Source organism: Oncorhynchus clarkii, chromosome 6, assembly GCF_045791955.1.
Source record: "Oncorhynchus clarkii lewisi isolate Uvic-CL-2024 chromosome 6, UVic_Ocla_1.0, whole genome shotgun sequence".
Lineage (NCBI taxonomy): Eukaryota > Metazoa > Chordata > Actinopteri > Salmoniformes > Salmonidae > Oncorhynchus > Oncorhynchus clarkii.
This window is the reverse complement of record NC_092152.1, coordinates 79,365,154-79,371,389: the sequence shown is the minus strand read 5'-3', so window position 1 is coordinate 79,371,389 and position 6,236 is coordinate 79,365,154.

Sequence of the window (6,236 nt, the reverse complement as noted above, 5' to 3'; positions counted from 1 at the left end):
TGAGGACAGTGATGTAGAGTGATACAGACTGGACCAGTCTACTGTATATCTTGACTGAGGACAGTGATGCAGACTGGACCAGTCTACTGTATATCTTGACTGAGGACAGTGATGCAGAGTGGTACAGACTGGACCAGTCTACTGTATGTATTGACTGAGGACAGTGATGCAGACTGGACTAGTCTACTGTATATCTTGACTGAGGACAGTGATGCAGACTGGACCAGTCTACTGTATATCTTGACTGAGGACAGTGATGCAGACTGGACCAGTCTACTGTATATATTGACTGAGGACAGTGATGTAGAGTGGTATAGACTGGACCAGTCTACTGTATGAATTAACTGAGGACAGTGATGCAGAGTGGTACAGACTGGACCAGTATACTGTATGTATTGACTGAGGACAGTGATACAGACTGGACCAGTCTACTGTATATCTTGACTGAGGACAGTGATGTAGAGTGGTATAGACTGGACCAGTCTACTGTATGTATTAACTGAGGACAGTGATGCAGAGTGGTATAGACTGGACCAGTCTACTGTATATATTGACTGAGGACAGTGATGCAGACTGGACCAGTCTACTGTATATCTTGACTGAGGACAGTGATGCAGAGTGGTATAGACTGGACCAGTCTACTGTATATATTGACTGAGGACAGTGATGCAGAGTGGTATAGACTGGACCAGTCTACTGTATTTATTGACTGAGGACAGTGATGCAGAGTGGTACAGACTGGACCAGTCTACTGTATTTATTGACTGAGGACAGTGATGCAGAGTGGTATAGACTGGACCAGTCTACTGTATGTATTGACTGAGGACAGTGATGCAGAGTGGTATAGACTGGACCAGTCTACTGTATGTATTGACTGAGGACAGTGATGCAGAGTGGTATAGACTCTACCAGTCTACTGTATGTATTGACTGAGGACAGTGATGCAGACTGGACTAGTCTACTGTATATATTGACTGAAGACAGTGATGCAGAGTGGTACAGACTGGACCAGTCTACTGTATTTATTGACTGAGGACAGTGATGCAGAGTGGTATAGACTGGACCAGTCTACTGTATTTATTGACTGAGGACAGTGATGTAGAGTGGTACAGACTGGACCAGTCTACTGTATTTATTGACTGAGGACAGTGATGCAGAGTGGTATAGACTGGACCAGTCTACTGTATGTATTGACTGAGGACAGTGATGCAGAGTGGTATTAACTGGACCAGTCTACTGTATGTATTGACTGAGGACAGTGATGCAGAGTGGTATAGACTGGACCAGTCTACTGTATGTATTGACTGAGGACAGTGATGCAGACTGGACTAGTCTACTGTATATATTGACTGAAGACAGTGATGCAGAGTGGTACAGACTGGACCAGTCTACTGTATTTATTGACTGAGGACAGTGATGCAGAGTGGTATAGACTGGACCAGTCTACTGTATGTATTGACTGAGGACAGTGATGCAGAGTGGTATAGACTGGACCAGTCTACTGTATGTATTGACTGAGGACAGTGATGCAGAGTGGTATAGACTCTACCAGTCTACTGTATGTATTGACTGAGGACAGTGATGCAGACTGGACTAGTCTACTGTATATATTGACTGAAGACAGTGATGCAGAGTGGTACAGACTGGACCAGTCTACTGTATTTATTGACTGAGGACAGTGATGCAGAGTGGTATAGACTGGACCAGTCTACTGTATTTATTGACTGAGGACAGTGATGTAGAGTGGTACAGACTGGACCAGTCTACTGTATTTATTGACTGAGGACAGTGATGCAGAGTGGTATAGACTGGACCAGTCTACTGTATGTATTGACTGAGGACAGTGATGCAGAGTGGTATTAACTGGACCAGTCTACTGTATGTATTGACTGAGGACAGTGATGCAGAGTGGTATAGACTGGACCAGTCTACTGTATGTATTGACTGAGGACAGTGATGCAGACTGGACTAGTCTACTGTATATATTGACTGAAGACAGTGATGCAGAGTGGTACAGACTGGACCAGTCTACTGTATTTATTGACTGAGGACAGTGATGCAGAGTGGTATAGACTGGACCAGTCTACTGTATGTATTGACTGAGGACAGTGATGCAGTGTGGTATAGACTGGACCAGTCTACTGTATGTATTGACTGAGGACAGTGATGCTCGACTGGACTAGTCTACTGTATATATTGACTGAAGACAGTGATGCAGAGTGGTAAAGACTGGACCAGTCTACTGTATATATTGACTGAAGACAGTGATGCAGAGTGATACAGACTGGACCAGTCTACTGTATGTATTGACTGAGGACAGTGATGCAGAGTGATACAGACTGGACCAGTCTACTGTATGTATTGACTGAGGACAGTGATGCAGAGTGGTATAGACTGGACCAGTCTACTGTATGTATTGACTGAGGACAGTGATACAGAGTGGTACAGACTGGACCAGTCTACTGTATGCATTGACTGAGGACAGTGATACAGACTGGACTAGTCTACTGTATTTATTGACTGAGGACAGTGATGTAGAGTGGTATAGACTGGACCAGTCTACTGTATGTATTGACTGAGGACAGTGATACAGACTGGACCAGTCTACTGTACATCTGGACTGAGGACAGTGATGTAGAGTGGTACAGACTGGACCAGTCTACTGTATATCTGGACTGAGGACAGTGATGTAGAGTGGTACAGACTGGACCAGTCTACTGTATATCTGGACTGAGGACAGTGATGTGGAGTGGTACAGACTGGACCAGTCAACTGTATGTATTGACTGAGGACAGTGATGTAGAGTGGACCAGTAAACTGTATGTATTGACTGAGGACAGTGATACAGAGTGGACCAGTCTACTGTATGTATTGACTGAGGACAGTGATGTAGAGTGGTACAGACTGGACCAGTCTACTGTATTTATTGACTGAGGACAGTGATGCAGAGTGGTATAGACTGGACCAGTCTACTGTATGTATTGACTGAGGACAGTGATGCAGAGTGGTATTAACTGGACCAGTCTACTGTATGTATTGACTGAGGACAGTGATGCAGAGTGGTATAGACTGGACCAGTCTACTGTATGTATTGACTGAGGACAGTGATGCTCGACTGGACTAGTCTACTGTATATATTGACTGAAGACAGTGATGCAGAGTGGTACAGACTGGACCAGTCTACTGTATATATTGACTGAAGACAGTGATGCAGAGTGATACAGACTGGACCAGTCTACTGTATGTATTGACTGAGGACAGTGATGCAGAGTGATACAGACTGGACCAGTCTACTGTATGTATTGACTGAGGACAGTGATGCAGAGTGGTATAGACTGGACCAGTCTACTGTATGTATTGACTGAGGACAGTGATGCAGAGTGGTATAGACTGGACCAGTCTACTGTATGTATTGACTGAGGACAGTGATGCTCGACTGGACTAGTCTACTGTATATATTGACTGAAGACAGTGATGCAGAGTGGTACAGACTGGACCAGTCTACTGTATATATTGACTGAAGACAGTGATGCAGAGTGATACAGACTGGACCAGTCTACTGTATGTATTGACTGAGGACAGTGATGCAGAGTGATACAGACTGGACCAGTCTACTGTATGTATTGACTGAGGACAGTGATGCAGAGTGGTATAGACTGGACCAGTCTACTGTATGTATTGACTGAGGACAGTGATGCAGAGTGGTATAGACTGGACCAGTCTACTGTATGTATTGACTGAGGACAGTGATGCAGACTGGACTAGTCTACTGTATATATTGACTGAAGACAGTGATGCAGAGTGGTACAGACTGGACCAGTCTACTGTATTTATTGACTGAGGACAGTGATGCAGAGTGGTATAGACTGGACCAGTCTACTGTATTTATTGACTGAGGACAGTGATACAGAGTGATACAGACTGGACCAGTCTACTGTATTTATTGACTGAGGACAGTGATACAGAGTGATACAGACTGGACCAGTCTACTGTATTTATTGACTGAGGACAGTGATGTAGAGTGGTACAGACTGGACCAGTCTACTGTATTTATTGACTGAGGACAGTGGTACAGACTGGACCAGTCTACTGTATTTATTGACTGAGGACAGTGATGCAGAGTGGTATAGACTGGACCAGTCTACTGTATGTATTGACTGAGGACAGTGATGAAGTGTGGTATAGACTGGACCAGTCTACTGTATGTATTGACTGAGGACAGTGATGCTCGACTGGACTAGTCTACTGTATATATTGACTGAAGACAGTGATGCAGAGTGGTACAGACTGGACCAGTCTACTGTATATATTGACTGAAGACAGTGATGCAGAGTGATACAGACTGGACCAGTCTACTGTATGTATTGACTGAGGACAGTGATGTAGAGTGGTACAGACTGGACCAGTCTACTGTATTTATTGACTGAGGACAGTGATGCAGAGTGGTATAGACTGGACCAGTCTACTGTATGTATTGACTGAGGACAGTGATGCAGAGTGGTATTAACTGGACCAGTCTACTGTATGTATTGACTGAGGACAGTGATGCAGAGTGGTATAGACTGGACCAGTCTACTGTATGTATTGACTGAGGACAGTGATGCTCGACTGGACTAGTCTACTGTATATATTGACTGAAGACAGTGATGCAGAGTGGTACAGACTGGACCAGTCTACTGTATATATTGACTGAAGACAGTGATGCAGAGTGATACAGACTGGACCAGTCTACTGTATGTATTGACTGAGGACAGTGATGCAGAGTGATACAGACTGGACCAGTCTACTGTATGTATTGACTGAGGACAGTGATGCAGAGTGGTATAGACTGGACCAGTCTACTGTATGTATTGACTGAGGACAGTGATGCAGAGTGGTATAGACTGGACCAGTCTACTGTATGTATTGACTGAGGACAGTGATGCAGACTGGACTAGTCTACTGTATATATTGACTGAAGACAGTGATGCAGAGTGGTACAGACTGGACCAGTCTACTGTATTTATTGACTGAGGACAGTGATGCAGAGTGGTATAGACTGGACCAGTCTACTGTATTTATTGACTGAGGACAGTGATACAGAGTGATACAGACTGGACCAGTCTACTGTATTTATTGACTGAGGACAGTGATACAGAGTGATACAGACTGGACCAGTCTACTGTATTTATTGACTGAGGACAGTGATGTAGAGTGGTACAGACTGGACCAGTCTACTGTATTTATTGACTGAGGACAGTGGTACAGACTGGACCAGTCTACTGTATTTATTGACTGAGGACAGTGATGCAGAGTGGTATAGACTGGACCAGTCTACTGTATGTATTGACTGAGGACAGTGATGAAGTGTGGTATAGACTGGACCAGTCTACTGTATGTATTGACTGAGGACAGTGATGCTCGACTGGACTAGTCTACTGTATATATTGACTGAAGACAGTGATGCAGAGTGGTACAGACTGGACCAGTCTACTGTATATATTGACTGAAGACAGTGATGCAGAGTGATACAGACTGGACCAGTCTACTGTATGTATTGACTGAGGACAGTGATGCAGAGTGATACAGACTGGACCAGTCTACTGTATGTATTTACTGAGGACAGTGATGCAGAGTGGTATAGACTGGACCAGTCTACTGTATGTATTGACTGAGGACAGTGATGCAGAGTGGTATAGACTGGACCAGTCTACTGTATGTATTGACTAAGGACAGTGATGCAGACTGGACTAGTCTGCTGTATATATTGACTGAAGACAGTGATGCAGAGTGGTACAGACTGGACCAGTCTACTGTATTTATTGACTGAGGACAGTGATGCAGAGTGGTATAGACTGGACCAGTCTACTGTATTTATTGACTGAGGACAGTGATACAGAGTGATACAGACTGGACCAGTCTACTGTATTTATTGACTGAGGACAGTGATACAGAGTGATACAGACTGGACCAGTCTACTGTATTTATTGACTGAGGACAGTGATGTAGAGTGGTACAGACTGGACCAGTCTACTGTATTTATTGACTGAGGACAGTGGTACAGACTGGACCAGTCTACTGTATATCTGGACTGAGGACAGTGATGCAGAGTGGACCAGTCTACTGTATATCTTGACTGATGACATTGATGCAGAGTGATACAGACTGGACCAGTCTACTGTATATCTTGACTGAGGACAGTGATGCAGACTGGACTAGTCTACTGTATATCTTGACTGAGGACAGTGATGCAGACT